The following is a 20490-nucleotide window of genomic DNA, read 5'->3' on the forward strand; positions in this document are numbered from 1 at the left end:
CGCCCGGGGAGCAGTGTGTGGGGACGGTGCTTTGCTCCGTCCCCACACCTTGGCGGATCGGGATTCGAATCGGGCCACTTCCTTAACCGCTTGGCCACCACTGCCCCACTAAGGGTGATGGTGAAATGCAGATGACACAATTCGATCTGTGTGCCGAGTATCACAATAAAAATGGTAACAAAATACAATTTAATAATACACCTATGACTTTAGACTTTGTTATTATTTGTTCTGTTGAAGAAATAGGCACAAAGTGAGAAAATTAGCAACGCCCCCTCCACAAAGCAAAGTGTGAAAATTGATCCTTAGATCAATGAATAAGATTATTCCATACAATAAATCTGCATTTTTAAACGTGAGCCGCGGAATCTCGCGCGTCCACAGGTGCGCGCGCCAGCTGCCGGCGCGTCACCGACGCTCCGTCCAATCAGCGCGCGGCGCCGGGAACGCGCACCGGGAGATTCCAGCAGTCGGGTAATTACCGTCCAGCGGCGGGACACACGCAGCACCTGCGGAGGGGGGGGTGGATTTTAACTCTTTTTCCAGCGCTTTCAGAGGTAAGACAATTTGCATTATTATTTTGCTGGAGTGAGGAGCAATGCTGTACATCAGATTCACGACGTGACGAAACACACCTGCTTAAAAAGTAACGTACCTTCGCCTTAAAATAACTATTCGGTGTAGTTCGGTTCACAAACAGCAGGTTTGTGCAGATGGAAATGAATCCAGCATCATTATCTCCGGTTTTCTCATTAGGCAGCCCAGGATATTACAGAAAAATGACCTTTACAGCCATTACCCTTCCTCACAGCAACTTTTTCCTCCCCACCATCAGGCTCCGCGGGCACATGCAATACAGTTTTTCATTCCATTTGCACTAGAAATTGTGACGCGAACTTATTGTTTGCCAAAATACGTTGCTGCTGAAAGAGAAAGCGTCTCTCGGGGTGTTGACAGGTGGTGCAGTTCCTATGCAGTTGCATTGTGGGAGGGAGTGTGAGCATGGATGCTGTTTGGCAGTTTTTAGTTTTTTTCATTTTAGGGGGGGGGGGGGTGCATGAGACATTTTTTTAAAAAGTACAGTCTGAGCACGAGACGTTATATATAATCACTGAAATGTAGTTTCCTGCCCCGTCCCTTCACATTCTTACACGATTTCATTGGTGCCCCCGTGCCGGAAGATTCCCTGCACAGATTCACCTTTTGTTGTAGATAACCTCGCCAGGGGCCGAAGTGAATATACGGTTAATTCTGGGGTCGAAAACCCCCAACAGAGTTTCAGTTTCTGTAGCTCTGGTGGACGAGGTGCTACGGTGTCATTTATAACAGCACGCCTGATAAATCACAAGGTGTGTCAGTCCTGCTTGTTCACAAGGCTGATTATTAAAGGGAAGATGGCTGCAACATCTAGAACCGATGCAATGTCTACCTCCTAATCTAAGCATTTTTTCTTTTCTTTTTTTTTAACCCCCCCTCCCTCCTCCTTGGCTGTTCCACCCACCCCACATCAGACAGACTTTTGTCTTTCTTTCTCTGTAGCTGTCAGGCACACCTCATTACGCTCTTCAACTGGCAGTCAAACATGATATAAAATGTCACGCTGAGGCACAGCGACATTCTGCCCGGCGTGTCAACAGATTCCGCCGTAACTGTGGCAAAGAGAAGCGGTGGCACGAACAGCGGAGCCGGTCAAATTGTGATGTATTGACGAGTGACGTTCACGCGATTCCCTGCTTATAGTGTTGGTCACTAATCTGTTATTTGTGCGTAATGTCCTGTGGGCACGGTGGCCAAGGCTCTGAAAGAGCACAAGTGAAGCTGAATGGAGTGCTGTTTCAAATAAAATGCGTTTTCTTTTCTGTCAATCTGCAGCCACAGATTATTTATTCTGAATAATTCTTTTTTTTTTTTTTATCTATACATTTCAAGGAAAGCCCCATTTCCGCCACACCCCTCTTTGTGAGAAATGAAATAGCACCCATATTGTTTGACACATTGTTCACCAGTCCCTACAGTAAAACGTGGACCCTGGATGTTCCCTCCGCGGTGGCTTCATCAGAACGGCGGCTTGACAGGGTTTCACCATTCAGCGACACGGTGGTCCAGAGAACAGGCCAAAGCAGGTCTGGGGGAGGAAATGGAGAAAGCCATTCTTGATCTAAATCTCATTAAATGTCTGCAGACTCGCTCTCTCTAAATCATGGTCTAATCAATCTGCCCAAAATGAATGGTGATAGAAACATTATATCGTGATATTGTATGAGTTATATTGTTTTGGATGAATTATTAATGTAATATGATGTGTATTTTTTATGATCACAGTATTTTTTACATTGTAGAATATTGCAATATGTACAGCATCATGAAATATCATGATATAACCGTATTGTGACCGACATATCGTGAAACGTATCGTATCGTGAGATCCTTGCCAATACACACCCCATACCTTGATTATAGGTACAGTACACCCCATACCTTGATTATGATCACAGTATTTTTTACATTGTAGAATATTGCAATATGTACAGCATCACGAAATATCATGATATAACCATATTGTGACCGACATTTTTGATTTTGTGATTTTGTTTTGATGTGAAGTATCAAAAGTTGCTATTGTTATTGTGCTGTGAGTATTGGTTTGGCCTGCTCATTCTCGCTGATAAACCTTTGTTTTATTATGGGGCAGTGGTGGCCTAGCGGTTAAGGAAGCGGCCCCATAATCAGAAGGTTGCCGGTTCGAATCCCAATCCGTCAAGGTACCACTGAGGTGCCACTGAGCAAAGCACCGTCCCCACACACTGCTCCCCGGCCGCCTGTCATGGCTGCCCACTGCTCACTCAGGGTGATGGGTTAAATGCAGAGGACAAATTTCACTGTGTGCACCGTGTGCTGTGCTGCTGTGTATCACATGTGACAATCACTACACTTTATTTTTTAATTTTTTAAATACAGCCTGCAATTCTTAGCATTCAGAAACCACAACCATGGTGTTTATTGATTCATTACATGTTGTTGGATTTTTTTTTATGATTTTTAAACTTAGAAACAAAAAAACTAAATTGCTTGAAGACATTGATTTCCATTTGTTGTTGTTTTTAATTAAGTGAAAAGGGAAGTGTTACTGTATTCAGCTAACCAACAGCAAAAACAAAATTAAGCAAATTGGACAATTTTTTCCTTATACCAGCTAATGAATTCAATTCGAGTTGTGAAATAAAGACTATCACTGTAAGTATGTTTTATGGCCAACATTGAAGGACAAATATGAGGGATGAAAAATTGGATGTGCCTGGAATAATGTGCAATTTCCCAGCTGCGCCTGTAAGGTTGCTTTCTCGGAGGAATCTGGAGTCTTATGACCGGTGGCCCTGAAGGATCACGATTTGAGGACAGAATCCAGCTTCCCCGACTTTCACGCAGCCCCGGCTACGGCTGAACACGTAGAGGCAGGATCAAGTCCCCGGGTTCTCATTAGCGATGTGATCGGCCTAATAAAGCGTCACGCTACCGGTATGTGGCTCGAGCCGCATGGCTGCGAGGAGCTCAGCGTGGCTTCCCGTCAGCCTTTGGCTCTGTCTGCAGAGACCAGACTGTCATTGCAGCCCTCCAGTCTCTCCTTGATTAAGGCTGAGGAACAGAATAATTACTTTAATCACACCTGCTCTGCATAAACAGAGTTTCACTGCACGCCGCATTGGTGCTTTAGTCTGCAGGCTCTCGGAGTCATGTCCTTATCCATGGGTGAAATATCGTTTCGAGTCCATTGTGTCCATTAGTGAGATGGAAATAAGGAAATGAGACTGGCTCAGCTAATTACATTTTCATTAAAAGGCTCCTGTTTTCAGTTCCCTACGTCTGTTGTACCTAAAAGTGTCCTAGCAGTAGGATGCTTCTCCTGAATGTTTCCATTTTGCGCGTAACATATGAGAAATTAGGCTTTTCATTTCCTTCATTTTTTTGGACTGCTTCTGGACATGATGTTAACTGTGTTATGAGAGAGGAAAGAAAAAAAAAGACTCAAATCCCAAGGCCAAATCCCAAGAACACAGAGGCCTCTTGATTTAGTCTTAAAACTGATTAGATTTAACAAACTCTAAAATGTTTGCATTTGCTTTCTGTAAAGAAATATATCAAATATTAAAAAATGAATACTGTTATACTCATAAATTAAAATATTCAAGTCTATATAAATGATTCAATGATAGAAATAGGGCAGATATTTTCATTTAAAAAAACATCTCTTGTTGGAAATCCTTGATATTAAATGGCTTAGAAAGACATCAATAGTTTCTTAGAGTGTAATACGGTTCTCATAGAAGTGAGCACCAGATTTCTTTGAATAAGTCTTGTCTTGTTGTCATTTTTTCCCCTGCAATCTCGCACCAGGCTAAATTATCATAGATTTTATGACTGCAGTGGCTGGATAGGTCAGCCTGTTATCACGCAACCATTAATTACAGCAAAACTAGCCTGTTTCATAATGGTTACAGCACATCCACATTCTGTTATGGTGCTTTCTCTGTATAGGGAATAGTCTGATAAAGATGAGGTAAGAAGGCATCAGGAAATGGTTGAGGGTAAAATCTCAAGAAATTTAATGAGGCCAAAAACCATGTTTGAACTGCGCTATTGATCATCTTATGAATTTGCAGGCAGATGGCGTGTTTGCCCAAGACCTGGTTTGTACTGTAGATAACAGATTATGTAAATGAAGTAAATTATTATGAATAATATATAGGAAGTCCCTAAAGTATAGTAGTTGACATAATGATTCCCAATGATAGGACGCACAGTTAAGCAGTTACAGCCTTTCTATCACCTTTGTATCATAGGCTTCCATAAAGTACCAGTTCTATTGAAATTCGAGTTTCAATTGATTTGTGAAGAAAAGCCATTAGTTGCACACTACACTACCAGTCAAAAATTTGGACACACCTACAAGACAATGAAATAACACAAAAATGCCCTGATGGCAGCATTTCACACTCTTTGCTTCACGCACCACCTTAAGTTAGACAACGGGGATGGTTTCCAACCATCCTGAACGTTTATGCTGAACACACATGAGCACACATGGACACACATGCTTTTGATGATAACAATAGTGAACAAAGCAGCCATGAAGGTAAAATGAGGCGACTGTTCACTTTCCCCTCCTGCAAAAAATACTAAATATGTAACCAACACAGTGCATCTGGAAAGTATTCACAGTTTCACATTACTTTTTCCAGATTTTGTTACAGCTTTATTCCAAAATTCTACACACAAAACCTTGTAATGACAATGTGAAAAGGTTTACTTGAGGTTTTGGAAAATGTATTCAAATAAAAAAACTGAGAAAGCACAGAAGCACTTTTGACTGGTAGTATGTGGATGATAGAACTATTTTTTCTATATCTGAACGTGAAAAACGTGAGTGTGCTGGCAACTTTCGTTAAAGTATCATTAGAGGCGAGCAATTTCTCACAATCTACAAGACGCAGAAAAAGAAATATACCAAAATCTTAAAACAGGGTGAATCAAAGGTCAAGGCCAAGTCCAGGGCCAAGTACTTTTGAATTATTGTGGTCCCCGTGTTTTCCTGCAAATTATCACAAGTATGAGGGGGGATTCTGGCTCTCTTGTTTTTGCTGGCCTGTTCGTTCTCGGTTATACATCAGCAGCGCAGAGTTTCCAACATGTTGAGCATCACCTTCCGAGTCTGTCAGTGTCTCCTGAGTCCCCCCTTTTTATGGCAGAACCTGGTGGTTTTCTCCAGGTTTCAGTGGTGATATTATCTTTGGCGAGACCTTTCTGAAATTCATTTTCCCCCATCAGAAGTTCTCCAAGTGCTTACACTCGGTGTAATGAGCCATTAATCCTCAACTGCCTCCAGCCTACCCCAAACCTCTGAAGGCAAATTAGCCGTCTGGAGTCCGCCGTCTTGCCTTGTGTAATAGATATATTTAATTTCATTGCAATGAATTTTTCGGAGCTTGTGTGCAGTACTTTTTTTCTGAACAGATCTAAGTAGATCTGTTCAGAAAGACGTTGTCCGTGTTTCTCTCCACCACTTCTACCCCAAGTAATACTCTCTTTCGGGCGTGTGCAACAGGTTGCGTCAACCAACGGAAAATGCAGTGTTTTACGTTGGTGGTTATTGGTGTGTGTTTTATGCAGTGTTTTACGTTGGGGGTTATTATTGTAAACTCATTAACATCAGTATTATTTGATCTGAGGTCAAATCTTTTGCTAATTTCATACAACATGGATGTTTTTAAAAAGTTGTCTTGCAGATGCTGGCACCACTTTTTATAGTGCTATATTAGAAGAGTGTTTGTTATTGTCTTCAGAAATAAGCACAAACAAAAAAAAGGACTGCTTGCTAGTAAGATAAAAATCTATATATTTTTTACGTCTGCTGATTTTGTAAGTTTGCCCACTAGCAAAGAAATGATCAGTCTACAACAACAATGGTAGGTTTATTTGAACAGTGAGAAACAGAACGATAACTTAAAAAAGAAAAGAAAAGTGCATTTCAAAATAATTCTAAATTAATTTGCATTTTCATTAATACACATTAATTACATGCTGGTGGTTTGAACCCTATTCATCGTCTGCCCCACACATTTAATGCTTTGCGCTCTAAAAAGGGCTTTTAAATTTGCAAACACACCCAGTTTTTCAGCCAGCATGGGATTCTTCTTGCGCCTCACATACGTTTTTTAGTTTTGATTGCTCAAAGCAAGGTGAATGCACATCTCCACATTTTTGACAGCTTAGTTAATGGTGCGTGCCGGGACTATGCACACATTCATTAATGTCAAAGCAAAAGCTCTCTCCATTATCACGACAGGTCCTCTTACGGTGTATAAATTCATCACAAAACTTAATTTTATAGCCGAAGACATAAGTCAGTTGCGAAAGTGGCATAAATTATATATTTTATATTTTTAAATAATATATGTACCATAACCCCTGTACAGCTGACCATCCTTTTATGTGATTTAGCTGACCTGACGCAGCTTGTATCATCAGACGTGGACAGACTTGATGCGGTCGAGGGGCAGATGAAGCTCAAGTGCAGGCCGGAGGAGAACATGTTCAGATTTGACTCATTGTCCCATCCGATTTAATGGTTGTTGCCCCGACGATTTAAGTTTTCTGTGATCATGTTAAGTCATGCTAACATCCTCTGCCGTGTCAGTGTGGGGTCTGTGATCTGTCTCCTCTCACCCAGACCTTGCCTGGATTTCATGTGGGATAAAGCAGTGCATCAAAGCCGCCTGTGCTGCCAGGGTGCTGCCCTTCCTGAGCTGGACACAAATACTTGGATTTAAACCGGAGCACAGGCTCCATTCACTTCCCCTGAATTAATACACTTCATGTGCTATTAAAGATTTAGTTTTTCACTGAGCCTCCTGTTATCTGTTTTTCCCGTTACTGAATGCATGATGGGATTTCATACGCTTCTGAAATTTCACAGTTCTGCTGCCGTATCACCTCTGCATCTGAGTATGTGACTGCAAATGGAGTTGCTGGAATTTCTGATGCAAACAAAGTGCACCGTGCAGTTGGTAATCGTTGCCATTAACCTTGATTTGGCAAAGCGGGAGCTGACACCACTAATGATAACACTGTCTAATGCAAGGCAATGATGTCTTGCATTAAATCTCTCAAATCGCATATGCTTTAACACAGACATACATGCACACATGCACACTGACCTGTTGAAACAGAACTATGTTTGGCCAGCAGGTTGTGATTTTATATCTCCCTCCACATACTGAGGTTATCTTACCCAGGCACTGTCCATTATTCTTATTCCATTATTCATGAATAATATTATATCTTTTGTTGTAGAGATGTTTTTAATTTAGTTGGTTTATCCCCCGTTTTAATATTATTGTCATGATGGCTGGACATGGCGAGGAAGAAGGACGCATACGCAAAACGTCACAAAACAGGGGTTTAATACATGGACAAGACAAGGGAAACATCACCACACAATGACCCGACGGCGAATAGACACAAACAGGGCAGCTTTATACACTCATACACAGGGGCTAACAATCAGAAAACATTACACAGGGTGAACATGAATCTCCGGTCTGAACTCCGGACCCGGAGTAACCCCTGCCGGACCGGATCATGACAATTATGCATAGTAGTTATTTTTGAATAATATACATTTTTAGACTTTTGGACATTCATCTATTGTGATTCTGTAGTTGGCCGCCGGACTAAAAAGTTAAACATGTTACACAATGTTAAACACTTCTTGTTGACATGCAGGCACAGTGGCATCTTTGTTTATGGAGGTTTACACAAGCATCCGAGAGAAAGAGGGAGATGGAAAGTGCTCTGAACATAAGTTAGCAGCAACATCCATTTACCATGAACATCCTGTGAAGTAATAATGCTGTGGATGCTGTTTAAACTAAAGGAATTGTAGCATAAATGACCGTAAAATACACATCTTCAAAATAGTTTGAAGCCATTTTAAACAAATTGGCAGAGTAGAATTATGTGAGAGAAGAAACTCATATAGCTGTGATGGGGCATCTGGCCTGCAATGAAGAGAACTAATGAAGGGAACGTTCTTCTAGTAATGGAAAGAGATTAGTTTGTTGTTTTTTTGCTCATATTGAATAACCCTCAAGGAGCTTCAGTACTGGCCCGTAAATGAACTTTGGTTGGTTCGTTTATTCTGCTTTTTCTCAAAACAACTTTTTCTGTTAATAATAATACTGCCTCAGCATATGTAATTTAAAAAACGCTGAGCAGGTGTAATACTCATAAATACTGTGACACTGAGGTGCTCCTAGAGCACCATGTGAAGGGCATTAGTGTCTTAATTTGGGTCCTAATCACTCTCTCAGAGTTGCCGCTGCTTGGGATAAGCAGAGTGATTGTTGCGTAGCCTCAATCGCAAAAACTTCACAAAACAACACAAATATATATAAAGTATTGACAGAATAACACTGAGTTCAAAAGAGAGAATAAACTACAAGCTTGAAGAAATGGTACTGATGAGGTAGTAATAAGGAAGTTATTATGATTTGTGCAAAATAGGTACACTATGTACAGTATGATGTGTGTGTTGGGTGTTAGCCGTTCAGATCTGTGGCGTGAGTGTGTTTAAACATCATTTTGTGTTCATGATTAAATTTTGAGAGAGTATAGCCCAGTCCTGTATAGCTGTACAGAATTTTATATTAATCTAACATTTTATACATTGTTGAATACAATTGCCAATTTCACATTAAAAATGAACGGATAACCTCTTGGTTTGTTGTAGTTCAAGATCCCAGAATGCTGCCATTGATTATTTTAGGCACACTGCTTTTGGTGGGCGGGTCAGTGCTCTGACCCTCTGTGCCCTCTGCCTGATCTTTAAGTATAAGGTAATATGGGTTAAGTGACCAATAATGAATCTTTTTGTCTACAGCACTCAAGGCCAGAGGCTTATTGGTTTTCTGAGGATGTTTTTACTGAACGACACAACTTGCAGAACTACTGGCCCCCCCACCCCCCCCGGACTAAAACCCGTTGTCCTCTTCATGAACCACTTCTAAGAATAAATAAAATAGACACTGATACACAAGCTTCTTTGCACTGCCTAAATAATTCACAACAGCCAGCATAACAGCAATGCTATGTCATGTCTTTGAAGGAGCTCTTTAGAATAATATATTGAGTTTATAATGTGCTGCTCTGTTTAAACATTTCGCATATCTGTCAAGGACTGTTTACGTGTGCTCTGTAAAGGACTATGTAGATGGCCCCAAGGTGACTTTAATTGTGCTTGTGTGTATTTTTGTCCAGGTTTCCTAGACATCATGAATCATTGCAAGAACATTTTCTCTCAGTTGGAACATGTAGAAATTGATCTGCACGCCACCGAAAGGTGACCCCCATGCCCTCCATCTACCAAAACTGCTTGGTAAGTGTCCAGGTTCATGCCATTTGCACTGGTCTATAATAGATTACTATATGGCTGTAACTGGAATTTATCTCATGTACGTCACATGCCTGCCAGTGCAAGGTCAGGACAAAATGGATCTGAGTGTTTAACATTTTTAATTAACTTTGATGTGTCATTTTTACACTGTGCAAACATCAATTATGGGAACTGTATTATTATGAATCTTTGATTTCCAATATGCTGTTACAGTCAATATTGGTTTTAAAACAGGAGTGAGAATCAATATCAGCATTTAAGGTTCATCATTCAGTAGCATGAATAGAAGAATTCATAAAAGAGTGAAGGTATAAGATGAGGCCATAGACCTGGTCCTTGTTTAAAAAGTGTTCTTACAACTTGGACTGAAATCTGTAGCAGCAAAGATAAACTTGAAAAGAATGTTGCCATGTCTTCATATTACATATTGATTTCAGCATTCAGACACCTCAGACCACCATCACTGTGAATGCTGTAAATCGAGCAATTATTCGATTAACAAGGCTTCCTCATGTATTTTATGCTGACCAGTGTAGATCAGCTAAACTGATCCTGCTGAGTGTGTTCTTTTAGCATTAATGAGAAAAATATTCAGCAGTGAATGCAGGTTTAATGTGTTTAAGTTGTGATGCAGACACTTAAACTTTTTGTCAACCATATGTTACGTTCTCCTCGTGTCTAGGGGTGGAAGAGAAGTAACAAAACGAATTAAGATAGCAGCTTTTTATCTACTAACCTGAATACAATGTCTAATTGGCATTTCCCCTGTCCCAACACTCCGAAAAGATCACACTATTTTTAAATGCCAAACAAAAAGATTTTATTTACAAACTCAAATATCCAAAACAGGGAGCAAAACAAACTTCAGGAGGGAACAAGGCCAAAATAACAACCATAACAGTTCTAACTTAGTGTTAAAGAAACTCAGGTAACCTCACAAAAGAAAATATCAAATAAACGACAGAAGTCTTACCTGGCTCCCTTACTAACTCAACACATGAGAAAAGATGACCAAAAGTAAATGGCGTCCTCCTCCCTACTGCTCCTTCTTAAAATAATTAAGTAAACAAAAACAAAGAACTCAAGTTTCGGAAAAGAGTAGGAATGGGGTTGTAGTAATGACTAATAAGATGACAACGGGTGAAGTTGAAGTTAAGGCTAGCACCTTAGCACAAATAATAAGCTAACACATAACACAAACAATAGCACACAAGCTAATGTCTAAGGCAGGAGAAAACACAATCTTCTCTAGTGAGCGGGTCAGAAAGCAGGAGGGCACCTTCTCCTAAGCTGCTCTGCTCTACTCTGCCTGTTCACAAAACACCCTCCCTCGTCCTTCAGGTGTCTGCAGCCTTTAACTCCACAGAGCTCCCCTCGTTAGCCAATGAGGATCCAGCGGTGATTGGTGCAATTAGGCACAGCTGAGCTCCACCAAGCCGGCAGTGTGGTAGACGAGAGGGAGAAAAAAAGGAAAAAGATGAGAGAGAAACACAACATACTGTAGCATGACGATTCATGTTTACAATACAATAAACCTAAAATAAATACGTCAGAGGACGTAACACATATAAAATTCCTGCCTTTGGATGGGGTGGCACATTTTGGTAGGTAGCCCTTCAGGACCACTTTTCATTACCAAACATCTGAACTGGATTGGATTGTTTTATTTAATCACACCGGCAGGGGTTATGACACCTTAGTCAGTCATTAGACCTTATTTCCTTATCCTGCACTGTTCTCAGGCCTTTGTGTTTTGTTCTATTGTTTATAACTTGTTTATTTTTAGGGCAACCGTGTTGCATCAAAGTAGTTATTCATTTTTTAAAACATAGTGTGCGTTATTTACAATAGGTCCCGACTGAGATATAATAAAAACAAATGCAAGTGAGCATGCACACTTAATGTATGATTTCATCCTGAAGCCTTTCTCACTCCGGTTTCCAGGGTGGGAGGGTGTGGGTGGGTGGTCTGTGGGTATGGTCTTAGTGTCTCACTGTCTCTGAATTTTAAACACAAGTTAGGAGCCTCCTAAACACTGCTAACAACTCAAGCTTTGATTATGTTATTGTCATTGAATGGTAGCTATGCAGGTCAGCCATGTTGCAGAGAACAAAATAGTCCATTGCCTTTTTGGGCAGATTCTTGTTATTTGGGGAAGTGCAGTATTTGGGCAAGGGTGAAGCATGCAGTGCAGGGGAGAACACTTATAGAATTCTGTAGCATATATTTTTTTTATTTTATGTGCAGAAGGAGCTGTAAAAAAAAGGTTTGAGGATGCTGAACTAATTGTGGCTCAGTGAACAGAGGAAACCCGATCAGATAAGGCCACGAATATTGTTTTGTTTGGACATTGTAAGAATGGACATCGCGGGAGCCTGCTTTGTCTTGCATAACAGATGTCTGCAGGGGGAAGTGTAACATTCCTGTGTCGACGGTTGTGGGTGAAGATTCGACACCCCGGTTTTTACATGTCTTTTGTCCGACGTCAACGTGCGAAGTATCAGCCGTCAGGACCGCCCACCCTCTTTGTCTTCACCAAATGGGAGGCACCGGGGGCGTGACATCAGAAACAACAGGTTCTGATTGGTCAGTGACAACTTCCTGTAGGCCAGTGACAACTTCCTGTAGGCCAGGGGTATAAATGTCTGCACACATGTGGAAAAGTGACCTCTGAGCTATCTTGCTCAGGGGGGTTTCCCTCTCTTTCCCTTCTCTTTCTCTTCTCCCTCTTTACTCTTTCTTCTCATGTTTACTTTCTCTGTAACCTTGGTACCTTTTTACATTCAATATTCACATGTAACTACAATAATTATTTACCGGTGTTAATAAATTAGAAACTGTTCATTTTTAACCTCTATTGTGCCATGCCTCTTTCTGCCAGGTAACATCAAATTGGAGTGGTTGAATACAGTGCTTTGTGTGGAGGGAGAAAGAGTTTTTTCTACACACTCTATTCTCTTCTCCACACCACATGGTCTTCATGTGTGGCTTTTTAGGAGAAGAGAATAGAGTGTGTAGAAAAAACTCTTTCTCCCTCCACACAAAGCACTGTATTCAACCACTCCAATTTGATGTTACCTGGCAGAAAGAGGCATGGCACAACAGAGGTTAGAAATGAACAGTTTCTAATTTATTAACACCGGTAAATAATTATTGTAGTTACATGTGAATATTGAATGTAAAAAGGTACCAAGGTTACAGAGAAAGTAAACATGAGAAGAAAGAGTAAAGAGGGAGAAGAGAAAGAGAAGGGAAAGAGAGGGAAACCCCCCTGAGCAAGATAGCTCAGAGGTCACTTTTCCACATGTGTGCAGACATTTATACCCCTGGCCTACAGGAAGTTGTCACTGGCCTACAGGAAGTTGTCACTGACCAATCAGAACCTGTTGTTTCTGATGTCACGCCCCCGGTGCCTCCCATTTGGTGAAGACAAAGAGGGTGGGCGGTCCTGACGGCTGATACTTCGCACGTTGACGTCGGACAAAAGACATGTAAAAACCGGGGTGTCGAATCTTCACCCACAACCGTCGACACAGGAATGTTACACTTCCCCCTGCAGACATCTGTTATGCAAGACAAAGCAGGCTCCCGCGATGTCCATTCTTACAACATGAATACTGGTCGGTGTTTTCCTTAATCCAGACTGTTATGTTCCCTCTGGAGCTAAACAGTTTATTATGTTAAACAGATAAAACTATTTCTATGTTGATTATATATACAATTGTGTAATATTCTTTTGAAACTTGCAAGTTGTAGACAGAGACAGAGAGAGTTTGGATGTTTCGGGTCTGCTTAGACATAAACTGCCTTTCATTCCTATTCATCCCATTTGGAGATGTAGCTTTTTGGGGGCAGTGGTGGCCTAGCGGTTAAGGAAGCGACCCCGTAATCAGAAGGTTGCTGGTTCGAATCCCGATCCGCCAAGGTACCACTGAGGTGCCACTGAGCAAAGCACCGTCCCCACACACTGATCCCCGGGCGCCGGTCATGGCTGCCCACTGCTCACTCAGGGTGATGGGTTAAATGCAGAGGACAAATTTCACTGTGTGCACCATGTGCTGTGCTGCTGTGTATCACATGTGACAATCACTTCACTTTATTATTATTATCTTTATAAACTGAAATAAATGTGCTATCACAATCAAGAAATGATTATTGACACCCCTGGAGATTATAGTGGGTAGACCATGGAAACCTAGTGAGGGACAACCGACCAGAGAATCAGAGTTCTTCATTGCCACATCAGTCACTCCATGGAAAACCTGTGTTGTTAGATGAAAAGGAAAGTGTGCAAGAGAGGGCTTAGGACCCTGGCTGATCTGCAGAGATTCTGATCTAGTCTCATATGCCATTGTCTTCTCAGTCAGTTGTCCCAGATTCTGTTGGCAATGGGATTTTTTTACTTTGTATTAAATGCAGAGGCGCACATGTGTTTTTAGTAAAAAAAAAAATAATAATTATTTTGTGATCAGGGATTTGTTTTCAGTCTGTGGCTGAATTTTTCTCAAGTGTGAAATGAGACAATGGTCTATTTTCAGAACATATATTTTACTAATATTTACAATATGCACATGGCAGGCCACTGTATAGAACACAGACAGATACCTGGACACTGTGTTCAGTATTTTAGATTTATGCTTAACGTGGGTGGTAGTTATATCTATATGTGCCTTGACATGATGGCCGGTTTTGCTACTTCATTGAAGAAGTGCAATCCAAGGGAGAGATGAAGGCTTTCTGAGAAAAGGATCTCTGGAAATTTGCAGGAGAGAGAGGGAGAGTGAGATGGACTGCGGTGAAAATGTTTCTGCGATGGCTTCTTAATTGGCTCCTGCGAAGGCTGCTGGGTACCTGTCGTACATATTCAGACAGCCGACAGGACCATCTGAAGCTCCTCAGGCATTCAACCTAAATACAGCCAATCATCTATCAAAGGATTACTGGAAAACCTGGAATTAAAGAGGTGGACTGGCGTGTGCTTTTAATGTTTAAAAAAAATCTGTCTTGAATTTGAGGCGTTTGATAAAACTTTTATCATAAAAGTTATTGACATGGCTCCTACCATGAGGATTTTTTTTTTTACTCCAGTAAGTCATTTACACGTTACTCACGTACAGATAGTCACTGTATTTCTGTCTGAGTGCAAAAGGGTTTTTAGTGCCTGCAGACATTACTGTGAAAACAACCTGCCATGCAACTTTGCGTAATAGGACATGCGACACGTATCTCACACCAGCCATGCTCTGCGGTGTGTCGTGAATCGCTAAGCGTTCTAGCTGCCAGTGTTTACCCTCACACAATTCCATTACATAAAGGGCCACATTTGTCAAGGAAAGAATGCGGTTTTGTCTTTTTCCGAAGCTGAATGCGGCATCTTCCTACATTTCCCGTTCCTGCATCAGTTTCAGTTTTGTGCTTCGCAAAGCCGAAGGCCATGAAAATAATGCACTCAGCCACATAACAGGTGAAGTAAATACCATTCATTATCCCATTATGGTGGCACCTGTCAAGAGGTGGGACATATTGGATGGTGACTAGAAGAAATGTCACATTCCTCACATTATTCCTGAGCAAATTTTGCATGCCGTGTAGGATTCAGACACTCCTTAACAAGCTAAGACACTCGCCTATGAACCAGAAGACCCAGGTTCAAATCCCACTTACTACCATTGTGTCCCTGAGCAAGACACTTAACCCTGAGAGTCTCCAGCAGGACTGTCCCCGTAACTACTGATTGTAAGTCGCTCTGATTACGACATTTACCAGACGACTTTAATGTAAATGTACTCCCAAATTTCTCATAGCAGACATAGCAGACACTGACATTGAGACAAAAAAAATGTTATTTCATTATTTCAGAGTAGATCTCACACTGCACAGCTTCTTCACTTTTTAAGGGTTTATTTGACTGATCAGTCATGGGGGGGTGACTGGTGATCTTTCACTCTCCCATATGGTCTGTTGAGTCTTCAAGAGGCACATGAGAAGTGACATGGGAAATGCCACAACCTTCTCATGAACCAAGACATCTGACACAAACAAGCTCTGTGAGTTGCTAGAAAGAGTAAATCAAAAGAAAAATAAATAACTCTAAACCCATTTACACTTAGCGATTGGTGACAGCTGATCGACCAACATTTTTTCTCTAATCAAATATTTTGACCTCACTATCAGGCTTAAAATCAAGCAGTCTGAATAAGGCATTAGCAATTGGTCTTGATTTATCCAAAAGCCTGAGGCAGCAGTCATTCAACTTTGAATTGAACATTGAACAAAGTTCATGCTGAACGTGTGTTGCCCGAGCTGCATCCTGATTGGTTTACTTGTGACTGTTTACTGCATAATGCTAGCAGTAAACAATAAATGGTTTGAGTCATGAGTCATGGTTTTATATGTTAATGAACTGTTTATTATCTCTGGCGTCTTTGCTTTCAGCCTAATATCAGAACATCAAAGCATTCGATATGGGTAGGTATATTGTGATCATTTTTTCCCCCAAGCTCTACTCTGAACACAGGGGCTTGTGTTCAGGTGTTTTAGTTCTTTGTTTTCTTCGATCAACTTTATTGATCATGAGAAATCACTAAAAGCCAATTACCTTTTTTAAACGGAAATCAAACCTGATGAATTTTTAACCAGTGCTGTGACAAATGTTATTCCTTGCTGGCTATATGTCACCCTGGCTGGTTTCAATGCCCAGCTCTGAACTGGTGACTGTCTGCGCTGTGTGACGGAGGCCAGGCTGTTCGTTTCCCAAGAGTATTTGCACCAAGTGCTGACGGCCTCTTCAGGAGTGACTGATGGTGAGCCTTACACACTCTCATACCTCACATGCCTTTTTAAGCACAAACACACACTCATACACACAGCGGATGAATGGTAGAAGTTTTTTGAAGACGTTTTTTTTTTTTTTTTGAACGTTGTGAATGTCTGAAACCTCTGATTGTACTACATCACTTTACATTTTATTTATTTTAGAGCATAAAGGGTAGTTTCTGCATTGTGCTTGTGGTTGCACATGTTAGCAGTGTTGCTGGCAAATTATCAGCCACTGTGATCTAATATTTATGGAGGATGCATTATGGATCTTGATATTGTCTGATGCGAGTGCCACTGTGAGGTCACTGCCTTGGAATGGGTGTCCTTTGCTTTGAACTCAATGCAATGACCTCAGGTGGGGATGGGAAATAGTCTGCTTGCGAGATTCACTATAGATTTATGGCCTTATCCATTTCAAAGTGAAAACTGGGGCAACCATATGCCTCTAGTCCTAATACTTGCTTTTTTATTTTTGAGGAGAGAGTATGATGTATGAAAAGCAATCTTTGTTCAAAAAGGATTCTTACAAATGGAAGAGGATCAAACCATATTGGCGTAAGTGACATTTTGCCAAATCTAAAGGAAAAAATAAAAGGCTGTATTTTGATATAACTTTGTGTGTTGATTTCTTTTTTTTTTTTTACACAAGGATGACAAAATACATTGAGAACAATTATGTATAATAAAAACCTTTAATATAATAAAAAAACATATATATATGAAACCTTTTTTTTTTTCAGAAACAGTCTGAACTGCCTCTTTGGCACCAACTGCTTCAGTGTATTTGGTCTAATAAAAATAATTATTTTTGTTTATTATGAATTTATTCATATCCCTTTACCAGTAGTATGACCTGATCAAGAGCTTTCATTTGATATTTAATTTTTCATATCTCAGTTTCGCCCAAAGTGTCACTTACTTCCACATGTATATTCTACACATATTCTATAAATGGTCTGTTATCATAAGCAGACAGAGACAGCTGGAGAGATGTGTGGGGTCACTGGTATCAGCCATAACCCCGAGGAAGATTTTTAAATGCACTATTACATTTACTCTGACTCATATTTTTAGATCATTAATAACTTTTTTCTGACTTTTTAATTGGCCAATTTGGAATATCATGCTCTGAACTGTGAAAGTGCAGAATTTGAGTGGTCATCTTTTTTTTTTTTTCTAAGTTAAAAGATTTGTTTCCATGGTTTCCTGTTTTTTTCACAGCTGGGCTACTGCTAACATAAAGTCTTTCATTTACAGTTGGAAATTCCTTTGCGAGACACTAAAAAAGCTGAAGAACTGAATTGATGATTCTGGCTTTAATTAGTATAGCCTGTTTCAGTGATTGCTTCAGTTCTTTACAGGCTATGCTAATATATGCCAGAACCAGCAATGCGTTTGGGAGCAACAAATTCTACAGTATCTTTGGAATGATGCTTGCATATTTATCTAATGTGAATTTAAATGATTATTTTGTTATTTGTGCATATCAAGATATTTTTTGCATTTTTGCAATTTCCATTAGATCTGTATCTTTACATACCAAGCTCAGGACCGGTATGACAAGCATCTTAATCCCAAGGGTTCCACTCTATCTTCATTTGTCATATATACGACTGCTCATTTTCTCAGGTGAAAATGTTTGGCTGTTAATGCAATGTCAGGGTTCCAGCCATACTCTGAGGTCTTTTTTGATTAACTTTTGGGGTTACAGGTCACAGTGAGTTTGTTCAGCTGTGGAAAGTCATTTAACAGTAGGGTGCATCTATGACAACACTATTATCCACATGTAGACCTTTGTAGATGGAGGATACAGGATGTGACCTCATGTTCCCTAACTAGAGCCCTTATAGCCTTTCAGCACTTTTCCTTTAATTATATCTTGTAATGTCTTGGTGAAATTGCAGGGAACTGTTATAAAATATGAGTAACTGACTGTAGAATAAAGGACATTGTTATTTTAAATAATAAGTTTCAGCTGTACAAATGAACTGTGCAATATATGTGAATTTTTTTAGCATTTCAAATTCGATATACCAGCGCTGGCCGATCCCAGCGCACCATGGAATGTTTAGATTCAGGCTGCCCACACAAAGTTTATTCTGTTCGACATCTCTTTCCGGGTGTTGCTCGTTAGTTTGCCATGTAATTCCTCCCTGTTTACTTATCTCCGTTTCCCTCTGCCGTGTCAATTTGATGGACGGAGGTTGTACGTGGGAATGGTGGTGGAGAGCTCGCCTGATGTGGAAATATTGAATAAATCTCTTCATCTCTTCATTTCTATGCTGAATGCTGGTAGAATTATTAGCAGTGTTACTGCAAGCATTAGCCAGTGTGTTTATTATGTCGTCGTTGCTTAAAATTGCTGCAACTAGGTTTGGTGCAGTCTCACTCAGGGCAAGGAACAACATAATCAAAAAAACATAAAATGGCGCCAATGGCTCGGTGACTTCACATTTCATTCCATATATTCAGTTTCCTGTCGTTATATATATAAATGATTTCCTGTTTGGCTTGACATAACAAAGATCAAAGCAGCAGTTTGGGAATGAGGATTTGCCCACTGCCCACCACACTGGATACACACCAGGTATACTGATCAGCCATAATATTATGAAAGTGATTGGTGGGATATATTAGGCAGCAAGCATACAATGTCTGGTCCAGTTGATGTATAAATATTTGTGGAGATTTGACAATGCCCATAGTATCTCTGTAGTTTTTGTAGGATGTTCCCAGTCTGCAGTGGCCAGCAGCGGCCAAAAGTTGCACCAAAAGAGGCATAACAAGAATTACCTCAACCTGAAATCTATAATAGATGGTTTTCAATACCTTTCTGAAACTTGATTCTCTTACGAACATCCGCCTGTTGTATCGCCTCATGCTTAGCTAAGGCAGCAGGAACCGTCTTGTGTACTGCGAAGAGAGAAACCTGAAACAGGATGGAGGGCTCTCAAGGTCACTTGTTTAACGGCGTAATATTCCCAAGGAGTACGGCGGCCAGCAGTCTAATTGAGCATGATTACTCATTAGCGTATCTCCTGAAATAGATAGAGGCTTCACGTTCAAGCCTTATAAGAGACTGGGTCCGTATCACGGTTTCCATTTACTAGCTGAAACACACACACACATTGATCTGCTGTGTTAATGATACATCCTGCACCATTGTTTTGCACCAAGAGAACAAATAATTTTTTTTTTTAATGCCAATTTACAGATCTGGATATGTCTTGTTTTACCTTAATTGTGTTGTGATATTGTGTCTGTGTCTCTCTTTCATGTCTAGACCTTGTCCACTATCCGCTTACTCTCTGTTGTGGTGTTATTCTAGGACATACTGCCTGATAGATTTTACTCTCATGAGTTTTTTTTTTACTCTCATGTTTTTTTTTTTTTAAAAAAAGAATTTTCAATTTCCCAAACCCCTTCTCCATTTACTACTGCAATAACATTAACCTTATATCCTTCTGTCAGTTGTTCCACCCACAAGTCTGAATGTAAATTCTTTAAAATTATAGAGGAGACCCCCGTTTCTCCTTTTGGTGCAGACATATCCAGAGCGGGGGGAGATGCAGGAGGACTTGGACTGGCAGCACGCTTGTGATGCAGGAGACAGTCAGAAAGCGATGTGGAGTGGCAGCGAGCACGCTCAGTAGATGCCTGCACGGGCTCTCTCCGTGCTGGGAGGAGTAGCTCAAAGTTTGCGTGTACTGTTGCGTACTGGT

The 20490-nt window shown here is 40.6% G+C and overlaps 1 protein-coding gene across 1 annotated transcript in view; it reads left to right on the plus strand.

The window, feature by feature from the left end:
* The first annotated feature begins 473 nt into the window (after positions 1 to 473).
* chrm3a (cholinergic receptor, muscarinic 3a) overlaps positions 474 to 20490 on the plus strand; it is a 37498-nt gene continuing 17481 nt past the window's right edge. The window contains exons 1-2 of the mRNA XM_028989361.1: positions 474 to 557; positions 9814 to 9931. The gene's annotated coding sequence lies outside the window, so the exon portion shown is untranslated. The remainder of the gene's footprint in view (positions 558 to 9813; positions 9932 to 20490) is intronic.

The sequence above is a fragment of the Denticeps clupeoides genome, chromosome 8 (assembly GCF_900700375.1).
Source record: "Denticeps clupeoides chromosome 8, fDenClu1.1, whole genome shotgun sequence".
NCBI classification, from domain to species: Eukaryota; Metazoa; Chordata; class Actinopteri; order Clupeiformes; family Denticipitidae; genus Denticeps; species Denticeps clupeoides.